Genomic DNA, 11,652 nt, shown 5'->3' on the forward strand with positions numbered 1-11,652 from the left:
TTCCCTGAGGTGTCGGAGGCTGAGGGGTGACCTTATAGAGGTTTACAAAATTATGAGGGGCATGGTTAGGGTAAATAGACAAAGTCTTTTCCTTGGGATCAGGGAGTCCAGAACTAGAGGTTTAAGGAGAGAGGGGAAAGATATAAAAGAGACCTAAGGGACAACGTTTTCACACAGAGGGTGGTACGTGTATGGAATGAGCTGCCAGAGGATGTGGTGGAGGCTGGTACAATTGCAACATTTAAGAGGCATCTGGATGGGTATATGAATAGGAAGGGTTTGGAGGGATATGGGCCGGGTGCTGGCAGGTGGGACTAGATTGGGTTGGGATATCTGGTCGGCATGGACGGGTTGGACCGAAGGGTCTGTTTCCATGCTGTACATCTCTGTGACTCTATGACTCTATCTACAGTATTTAGCTTTGGGTCCCTGTGTATCAATTACAAAACACTAGCGTCCAAGTTCAGGTGGTAATGGGAAGGCAAATGGAATGTTGGCCTTTATTTCAAAGGTGATGGAGTATAAAAATAGGGAGGTTTTAGCAAAACTATACAAGGCATAGTCAGGCCAGAACGGGAATACTGAGAGCAGTTTTGGTTCCATTATCTCAGGAAAAAGAGACTGGCATTACAGGCAGGTCAGAGAAGGTTCACTCGGCTGATCCCAGGTACGGAAGGATTGTTTTATGAGGAGAGGGTGAGTAGGTTGGGCCTGTACTCGTTGGAATATACAACATTGTAAGGTGATTTCTGAAACTGGCAAGATCCTTAGAGGACTTGACAGGATAGATGTGGAAAGGTTGTTTCCCCATGTGGGAGAGTCTAGGATCAGGGAGCATGATGTCAGAGCGAGGGGTCACCCACTGAAGGCAGAGATGAGGAATTTCTTCTCTCAAAGGGGAGTGAATCTGTGGCATTCTTTACCACAGAGGACTGTCGAGGCTGGGTCATTAAGTATATTCAAGGCTGACAGATTTTTGTTCTGGAAGGGAATCAAGGATTATGGGGAAAAGGCAAGAAGGTGGAGTTGAGGATTATTAGATTAGCCATGATCCAATTAAATGTTGGAGCAGATTTGATGGGCTGAATGGCCTACATCTGCTCCTACAACTTATGGTCTTATTTATCTCCATGCTTTGTTTACACCAGAAATAGTTCATTTATCCCTATGGACCCCTGAACAATTTAAGAGGATTTGCAATGTGCAGATCCTGCCTGGAGATTTGGCTTTTGCTGGTTACTATGGTAAATTGCTGAGCCATTTCAGTGGTATATTCCTCTTCACCTAGTTAACTTAACTGAGTTATTGGAGCAGTGACAGTAACTAGCAGCTACATATCACAGTGACCTATTACACAGAGGGTGCCATTTTCAGATTGAGGTCAGTGTGATTTGCTATCGATTAATTCCACAAACAGGTACCATCCTCTGTGCTAAAGTGAATTATATTTTCTCAAGACAATGACAAAATGAGATGAAAGATCAGCATTACCAGTAAATCTTGACCGTAAAAATATTCAATTAAATTCATTTTTTAAAATTGGTCATTTATTATGAGTTGCAATAGTGGAATTGTATGAATGGTTGAGACAAAACCCATACAGACACGGGGAGAATGTGCAACCTCCACACAGACTCACCAAGAGTGGAATGGAACCCAGGTCCTGGTGCTGTGAGGCAGCGGTGCTAACCACTGAGCTGATGATGGTGAGATGCCTTCTTGAACCACCGCAGTCCATGTGCTGTGTGTTTAACCACAATGCCCTTAGGGAGGGAATTCCAGGATTTTGACCCAACAATAGTGAAGGATCGGTGATATATTTCCAATCAGGATGGTGAGTTACTTGGAGGGGAACTAGCAGGAGCTGGTGTTCCCACGTACCTGCTGCCCATGTCCATCTAGATGGAGGGAGTATGGGTTTGCAAGATTCGATCTGAGGGGTTTTGGTGAATTTCTGCAGTGCGTCTTGTAGATGGTACACACTGCTGCTACTGAGCGTCAGTGGGGGAGGGAGTGGGTGTTTGTGAATATGGAGCCAATCAAGTGGGGGCTGCTTTGTCCTGGATGGTGTTGAGTTTCTTGAGTGTTTGTTGGAGCTGCCCCCATCCAGGGCAAGTGGGGAGTATTCCCTCACACTCCTGGCTTGTGTCTTGTTGATTTTTTTATGGACCAGATCAGATCCCCTCAAAACATATTAAGAAGGTAGCCTAGACCCCGAATGTTCTTATTTTAAAGGTAAATGTCAAGTGCTGTGTCACAGATGCAATTTGATTTGTCAATCCACTCAACATCAAGCAAAACATAATTTATGCAAGTACTATAGTTAAAATGCCACATAAGAAAGAGGAATTCAGAATTATTAACTCAATTGGAAAACTTAACAAAATAATAGATATTTTACTCCTAAACAGTAACTGTTCCAATATAGTTACATCCCATAAACATGCCCTTGGCAAAAGGCAACTTCAGAAAATAGACGTCTCCCAGGTCACCCAGCAGCTGGAAGACAGTCCCCAGCTTCCAGCTGGAACTCAAAGGGAGAAAAAGTTGCTTCCACTGCTTCAAGATTCCAACAGCAACTGCGGCTGAAAGCTAGAGCTAAAGGTTCTGGTTCTGTGAAAGTTTGACCCCACCCATTCAGGCTGCTTTTATTGTTCCAATTTCAAAAAAAAACCCAAGGGTTCACCAGCTGTTTATTCTAGTAGCTCTTGTAGACTTCTCAGTACCTCTGCCTTAAAACCTTCCTTTAAAAACAACAGGACAATATAACCTCTTAAAGCCACAGTCTCACCACACTGTGGACGGGCTTTGGGGAGTCAGGAGGTGAGTTAGTCACTGCAGTATTCTCAACCCCCGACCTGTTTCTTGCAACCTCTGCATTTAAATAGCTGGTCCAGTTCAGTTTCTGGTTGTTAGAGATTGTGATCCAGCATGAGGAGGAAGTGAGAGAAATGCAGACAGGCAGCAATAACATTCCTGACCTACTCCCACTCCATCGACTGATGGTTGGGGAAGATAATGAAGCTTCTGAAGTGTCAGTTCAGACACACAATAACAGCAAAACACAGTTACTGCTCTGTAATGAGTGGAGTACACTCAGACTTCAATTAGGTAATAACTTCATCTCAGGCAGAGGAGATATAATTTATGCAACTAAAATCAGTTCTGTATTACACACTGAGCAAATCTATATTTATACATATTTCAGAACATTAATCTCTTTTTGGTCTTATGAACAACTTAATTAATTTGAAAATGGAATGACAATCTTCAGAGTCCATTGGCAGGGTTCACATATCTCTTCTTCAAAGAAAGAACTTCATCAGAGAGAGATGGTATTAAACTGGAAATAAACATCCGTTCCTCAGTGAGCTGCTCCCACTCAGACAGATTCCACTGGGTAGCAACTTTTCATGGTAGCCTGGCCCACATCACTGACCCCTCACTTTAAATTCAAATGACATCTCCCTACATCTCACATCTGCTGGGCAGTTCTGTGTTGTCAGACAGACATAAGCGGTCTTCTCATTAATTTTAAATACCAGCATGGAGAGTGAATACTAGATGGTCGAATAAGTGTCAGGGTCCAGTGTGGACCTGATCTACAATCTTAAAGGTCGATTCTGGGAATGTTTGACATTCTCAAAGAGGAGGAAGTGGGATATCTGACTGGCTGTTGGTTTGTGCTGAAAATGTGTTGCTGGAAAAACGCAGCAGGTCAGGCAGCATCCAAGGAACAGGAGATTCGACGTTTCGGGCATAAGCCCTTCTTCAGGAATCTGTTGGTTTGTGCCAGTTATGATCCTTAAGGTGCTCATCAAATGGTCTGTCTGGTGGAGAATGGAATTTTAACAGTTTTTTCCATTGAACACAAATACTTTTGTGTGTTACTGTACATGCCATGGGGTTGACTCTGAGCCAAACAAAGCTGAACTGTTATCGAGTCAAGGAACTCGACAGATCAGAAACAGACTCATCATCCTCCATGTCTGACTGATACAAAAGTGTTGGACCGAAGGGTCTGTTTCCATGCTGTATGATTCCATGACTCAATGGTTCCACAGAGATGACGTTGTTGATCTTAAGGGTACCCCATTCTCTCCCTAGTTTTTTTTTCAAGGGAAGGTAGATGGGATCTAAGTGGTCGTATTTATTGATGAGTTCTGGTTAGAATGCCATGCCTCTAAGAATTCTCATGTGTGTCTTTGTTTTGCCTGTCCCAGGATGTGTGTGATGTCCCAGTCAAAGTGATGTCCTTCTTTGTCTGTATGTACGGCTAGTGAGAGTGGGTCATGTCTTTTGGTGGCCAGTTGGTGTTCACGTATCCTGCGGCAAGTTTCCTTCTAGTTTGTCTGATGTAGTGGTTTTTTACAGTTCTTGAATGGTATCTTGTAAATGACGTTAGTTTTGCTGGTATTATCTAATGGATCCTTTAGGTGACTTTACACAGAGGGTGGTAGGTGCCTGGAACATATTGCCAGCAGAGGTAGTAGAGGCAGGCACTGTAGATTCATTTAAGGTGCATAGACAGATGCATGAGTAGGTGGGGAGCAGAGGGATACAGATGCTTAGGAATTGGATCGGCTCAGGCTTGGAGGGCCGAAGGGCCTGTTCCTTGGCTGTAAGTTTTCTTTATTCTTTATTCATTGGTCACTGTTTAAGTGTGTTGGTATGTTTGTGGGCTCCCATGATGCCAAGGGGTCTGAGTAGTTGGAAGCCATTTCTGATATGTCTTTGATGTAAGGTAATGTGGCTATTTGGTTTGGTTGCGTTGTGTCTGTTCGTTTGGGTTTGTTTCTGAGGAATTGGCGGATTGGGTTTATTGGGTACCTGTTTTTCTTGAAAACCTTGTATGGACATTTTTCTTCTGCTTTTTGTAGTTCTTGGGTGCTGCAGCGTGATGTAGCTCCTTGAAATAATATCCTAATGCAGCTCCGTTTGTGGGTGTTGGGATGATTGCTTCTGACATTAAGTATTTGGTGTGTGTTTATTGTTTTTCTGTAGACACTGGTTTGAAGGTCTCTGTTAACTATGGTCAACTGTCACATCTAGGAATGGCAGTGTTGTCGTTCTCCCCCTCTTTTGTGAATGTGATGCCTGTCAGGATATTGTTGATGGTGTTATATGTTTCCTCTATTTGTTCCGTTTTGTGATGACAAAGGTGTCATCTATGGAGCGGACCCAAAGTTTGGGTTGGATAGATGGGAGGGCAGCTTGTTCAAGTCTCGACATTACTGCTTCCGCAATGAGCCTGATATTGGGGATCCCATCGGTGTTCCACTGATTTGTTTGTAGGTTTTGTTATGGAATGTTGTGAGTCTTTGGAATGCTGAACTGCAGAGAGCTGTGGATCATTGAGAATCTTCAAGGCTGAGGTTGGAAAATGTTTGGACACAGAGAGAATCATGGACAGAATAAAAATTATCAGCTGTGACCTTGTGACCTTATTGAATGCTGGAGCAGGTTCAATGGGCTGAATGGTCCCTTCCTATTGGCCAGCCAAAACTTCATTCACAATATTGCACTCCAGATATTCTGCCTGTTTCCTGGATTTCAATATGGATTTCCCAATTCACACATGACTCCTAAAGTTCAGCTATCCCTTAGAACTGTACTTCATAATGGCAACTAGTTAGTGTCTGTGACCAAGAAAGAGATTCACATGTGACCCATTTTTAATGATGAGATGTTTAGTTTGACTTAGTATGGTAACATTCACACCACACAAAGGCCAGACTATGATCATCACCAATGAGAGACCATTTAACCATCACCCCTTGATATTCAATGGTATTACCATCAATGAATTCCCCATTATCAGCAACCTGGAGTTACCATTTACCAGGAACTCAACTGGACTAGCTATATAAATACATAGTGGCTACAAGAGCAGGTCAGAGGCTGGGAATACTGCAGAGGCTAACTCCCTTCCTCACCCTCCAAAACCTGTCCACCATCTCTAAGGCACAGGTCAGGAGTGTGAGGGAATACTCCCCACTTGCCCTGGATGGGGGCAGCTCCAACAACAGTCAAGAAGCTCAACACCATCCAGGATAAAGCAGCCACCTACTTGATTGGCTCCACATCCAATAACACCCACTCCCTCCACCACTGATGCTCAGTAGCAACAGTGTGTACCATCTACAAGATGCACTGCAGAAATTCACCAAAGATCCTCCAACTGCACCTTCCAAACCCACGACCATTTCCATCTAGAAGGACAAGGGCAGCAGATACATGGGAACCCCACCCCCTGCAAGTTCCCCTCCACTCCCCATCCTGACTTGGAAATATATCACCATTCCTTCAGTGTCGCTGGGTCAGAATCCTGGAATTCCCTCCCTAAGGGCATTGTGGGTCATCCCACAGCACCTGGACTGCAGTGGTTCAAGAAGGCAGCTCACCCCCACCTTCTCAAGGGGCAACTAGGGGCAGGCAACATATCCTGAGCCCAGCCAGCAACACCCACATCCTATGAAAAACTGAATGAAAGAAAAATGCAAGCAGAGAAGAAGCTTTATTTCCAGCTCAGTTCAGTCTTTCTTAATTGGGCAGTAACTCCTGTGAGTGTGCACTTGTAAAACTAGCAGGCTTCATTACAGTGTGTGAGTGATTGACAATCTTCTGAAATGTCTCTCATTGATTAACTCAGGTTGATAGCTGGGTCCTCATTAAACAAACAGTGATGGGCCAGGGCATCAGCGCTTTTTTCTCATTATGTTAAGTAGTTCTGCAGCTTGAACGTCTGAATAAATGGTATTGTTCTTGAGGACTCTTCTAAAGAACATCAGTCAGAATATATGCAGCTGGTCAAGTTTATTGTACAATCTCCCAACTCAGTGTGAACAGATTTTATATTAGACAATACATTCATCAATTTATAAGGGAGTATTGTGGTCTCATTGAACCAGAGACCCAGGTTCAATCCCATCCTTGGATAGCTGTCTGTGTGGAGTTTGCATGTTCTCCCTCTGTTTATAAGATACTGGAGTGGAAGTAGGCCATTTGGCCCATCGAGTCTGCTCCACCATTCGATCATGGCTGATATGCTCCTCATTCCCTTGTCTCCTTATCTTTTCAACACATTACCAATTAAACATCTGTCTAACTCCTCCGTAAATTCACTCACCATCCCCGCATCCACCGCACTTTGGGGGAGTGAATTCCACAGATTCACAACCCTTTGGGAGAATTGTTTCTCCTCAACCCTGTTCGAAATTTGCTTTCCCTTATCCTAAAACTATGGTTTCCTCACACAGTCCAAAGATGATTCCTGATGAAGGGCTTATGCCCGAAATGTCGATTTTCCTGCTCCTCGGATGCTGCCTGACCTGCTGTGCTTTTCCAGCACCACACTTTAAAGACTTTAAAGTCTGGTTGAAGATTTGTAGCTCGGGTGTCCGTTGTTGTGGTTCTGTTCGCCGAGCTGGAAGTTTTTGCTGCAAACGTTATCACCAGATGCCTAAGAGATAGACCACGGAACGAGAACATGCCACAACCAAAAGGACTAGCCACACTACCATACGTCAGGAGCGTCTCAGAACTGACAGCCAGACTACTGCGACCCTTAGGACTCATAACAGCACACAAGCCAACATCCACACTCAGACAACAACTCACTAGAACAAAGGACCCAATAGCCAGCACGAGCCAAACTAACGTAGTTTACAAAATACCATGCAAGGACTGCACAAAACACTATATAGGACAAACAGGAAGACAGCTAACAATCCGCATCCATGAACGTCAGCTAGCCACAAAACGACACGACCAGCTATCCCTAGTAGCCATACACTCAGACAACCAGGAACATGAATTTGACTGGGAAAACACTACTATCATAGGACAAGCCAGACAGAGAACAGCCAGGGAATTCCTAGAGGCATGGCATTCATCCACAAACTCCATTAACAGACACATGGACCTGGATCCCACATACAAACCACTACAGCTGAAACTGACACCTGGAAACGGCAAGAACATCCATCAACAGACACATCGACCTGGACCCCACATACAAACTACTACAGCTGAAACTGACACCCGGAAGCGGCAAGAACAAACCACTATAAATACCGGAAGAAACATCAAAGCAGCGCTTCACAGGAGGCTCCAATAGCTCTGATGATGTTCCCTAGCCAGGGAACGAAACGTTTGCAGCAAAAACTTCCAGCTCGGCGAACAGAACCACAACAACTTTAAAGACTCTACCAATACTGACGAGCCAAACACCCCAATGAATGTCAAAATGCAGGGCTAGGCAGGACACTCGGAATAATGGGGAAATTCCAAACAGCATCAAGTAGTTCAGGATTGGCTGCACCTAGAGCCTGAATGGAAGCAGGATGTGGCAGAGGGAGCCAATCTGATGTGAGGAGATGGGGTGCTCTCTGATGTATGTTCTGCAGGCTGTCAGTCCAAGATTAAAGCTAGCAGAGTTTACAACGGTTGCTTAGACTTCAAGGGAACCTGGCAGCTGAAAGGACTCAGTTAGTTTCAGGAAGATCCCTTTGTAGCACCTGTTTGTGGGCTACGATGAAGCGAGAGTCCTTCCTTAGCCCCCATCACATCCCCTTTGTCAACCATAGCCTTTTCATACAAGGAACTCCCCTCCCCCACTTTAACTTTTACAGAATGAGGGAGTAATCCGTCTGCTGCTGTGGGCCTTTCGGGAGATGGGGAGAGGATTGTGAAATATTCAGACCATTCGCCACAGGTATATACAGCCCTGCTCCTGCTCTGGCTCCTCACGGGCGGCACAGTGGCTCAGTGGTTAGCACTGCTGCCTCACAGCGGCAGGGACCCAGGTTTGATTCCACCCTCAGGCGACTGTGCAAACTCCACACAGATATTCTCCCCGTGTCTGCGTGGGACTCCTCCAGGTGCTCCAGTTTCCACCCAATCCAAAGGTGTGCAGGTTAGGGTGGATTGGTCATGGGAAATTGCTCATAGTCTTCAGGGATGTTCAGGCTAGGTGCATTAGTTAGGGGTAAATGAAGAGCCATAGGGTAGGGGAATGGGTGTGGGTGGGTTACCCTTTGGAGGGTCAGTGTAGACGTGTTGAGCTGAATGGCCTGCTTCCACACTGTAGGGATTTGAAGTTCCAAGATAAGTGCACTGCTGTGACTGGACGCTGAGCTGGCCAATCAGGCTGTGCTACCTTCCCCGCCACCCCACCTCGTACAAGACGCTGCCTAGACTGACTGCTGCATCCTTCCCTTCTCCGTCTTGTCTGACTGGTCCTTGCTAATAACATGACCCGTCCACTCAAAACTGCTGCCCTATTTAAACCGAGAGTTCCATTCTTGAGTGTTAAGACTCTTGACCGTCACAGCTGTGAGAGAGCAAGGGCACCTTGACCTTGCAAGAGTAGGAGCTATAGATAAGCTGATCCTTCTGATAGATATCTGCATCTCTGAGAAATTAAACCTGAGCTTGTTCCCATCCCTGTAACAGGTCACAGGGTACCCCAGAACTCAACACCAACTGCTCCACTAAGAGGAGGTTTTAGACAGGGGGTGGGGGTGAGGGGTTGACAGTTTAAGATGTTTGCTGTCTCATCCAGCTGAGGTATCACAAGTTAGGAAGGGAACTGACTCACCTTCCATCACAGTAAGATAAAAAGAGGACAAAGGAACATGACCTAACCTTAACTCTGACCTGAAACTTAATCTTTCTCACAACCTTAACTTCAACCTCCAACCCCAAACCCTAACCCTAACACTAACCCTAATTTTAACTTAATGTCAACCCCTGACCCCAACCCCCAACCTTAGCCTTATTCTTAACCTTAATCCCAACCCCTAACCCCAACTCCCAACCCTAGCCCTAATCTTAACTTTAACTTCAACAACCTAACCCCAACCCCAACCCCTAACCTTAACCTTAACTCCAACCCTAACCCAATCTTAACCTTAACCACAATACCTAACTCCAACACCTAACCCCAATCCCGAACCCTAATCTTAACCTTAACCCCAACCACTAACCCCAACTCCCAACCCTAACCCTAATCTTAACCTAACCCCAACCCCAACCCTAACCCTAACTCCAACCCTAACCTCAATCTTAACACCCAACCCCAACCCTAACCCTAATCATAACCTTAACCACAACTCCTAACTCTAACCCCCAACCCCAATCCCTAACCCTAATCTTAACCTTAACCCCAACCCCTAACCCTAACAACCTAACGCCAACACTAACCCTAATCTTAACCTTAACCTCAACCCCTAACTCCAACCCCTAACCTCAATCCCTAACTCTAATCTTAACCTTAACCCCAACCCCTAACCCCAACAACCTAACCCCAACCCCCAACCCCAACTCTTAACCCTAACCCCAATCTTAACCCCTAAACATAACCCAACCCCAATCCCTGACCCTAACTTCTAACCCTAACCCCTAAACTAAAATCCTGACCATTGGTGACACAGTTTAATAAAAGCAGGAAGAGCCTTTGCAAATTTAACAGAGGGGTTCAGGGCATAGATCCATCAATGATTGGTCCTAACCGATGGTACTAAGAGATGGAATGCAGACAAGCATTTTTAATGGATTTCCATTTAATGAAATTCAAGTTATGGATTTTATTATTTTCCTCCTCTTCTAAGCTTTCCTGTTTGATGATAAACTGCATTTGTATGGAAATACAGATTAGATTAGATTACTTACAGTGTGGAAACAGGCCCTTCGGCCCAACAAGTCCACACCGACCCGCCGAAGCGCAACCCACCCATACCCCTACATTTACCCCTTACCTAATACTACAGTCAATTTAGCATGGCCAATTCACCTGACCCGCACATCTTTGGACTGTGGGAGGAAACCAGAGCACCCGGAGGAAACCCACGCAGACACGGGGAGAATGTCGCCTGAGTCGGGAATTGAACCCGGGTCTCAGGCGCTGTGAGACAGCAGTGCTAACCACTGTGCCACCATGTACACCAACATCCAGTAATGGGGAGACATATAAACGGAACAATCATAATTTTTCTTTCTGTCCATTTGTTGGAGAGCAATTGATGATGTTACAGCCATGCAGATTGAAAGTTCTGTTGTTCTGCTCTGACATTTCATTGCTTTCAAAGGTAAAACTAACACAGTCCATCAAATATTCCACTAAATATCTTGTCAGCATTGTGAAATATTTATGTATCAGATTTGAGGGAACTGGAACTTGTGGATTTAATAGTACAACATGGATTAGCATTTTGAATCTCAAACAAATGGACTGGAAAGTCCATACTTTTTAACACAGAACAGGGGAGAGGCGCTATTTGCTTAGATCATGTCAAGACGGTGGAAAATGGGAAGAGTTTGTTGTTGTACACATTCCAACAAATACGGCAGGTATATCAACTTAAATGCTTCTTCACCGGCCGGTTTTTGCATATCATCCAGAGATGGTAAAGAGTTAGAGTTCAGGAATTCTTGGTGCTCAGGTATTTTAAGGTGTTTTTACTCCAGGATACATGTCGATAAACTCAGGTAAGAAACATAGGGACAAGAGAAGTCCATTTCAGCTCCCCACCCATGGTCTGTTCAATCATTCAGCTCGATCAGAAGACCATAAAGCCCAGGAGCGAAGTAGACCATTTAACCCATCAAGTCTGAGCAAGGCTGACCTGGTAATCCTCAACCGCGCTCTTC

This window comes from Hemiscyllium ocellatum, chromosome 47 (genome assembly GCF_020745735.1).
Source record: "Hemiscyllium ocellatum isolate sHemOce1 chromosome 47, sHemOce1.pat.X.cur, whole genome shotgun sequence".
Lineage (NCBI taxonomy): Eukaryota > Metazoa > Chordata > Chondrichthyes > Orectolobiformes > Hemiscylliidae > Hemiscyllium > Hemiscyllium ocellatum.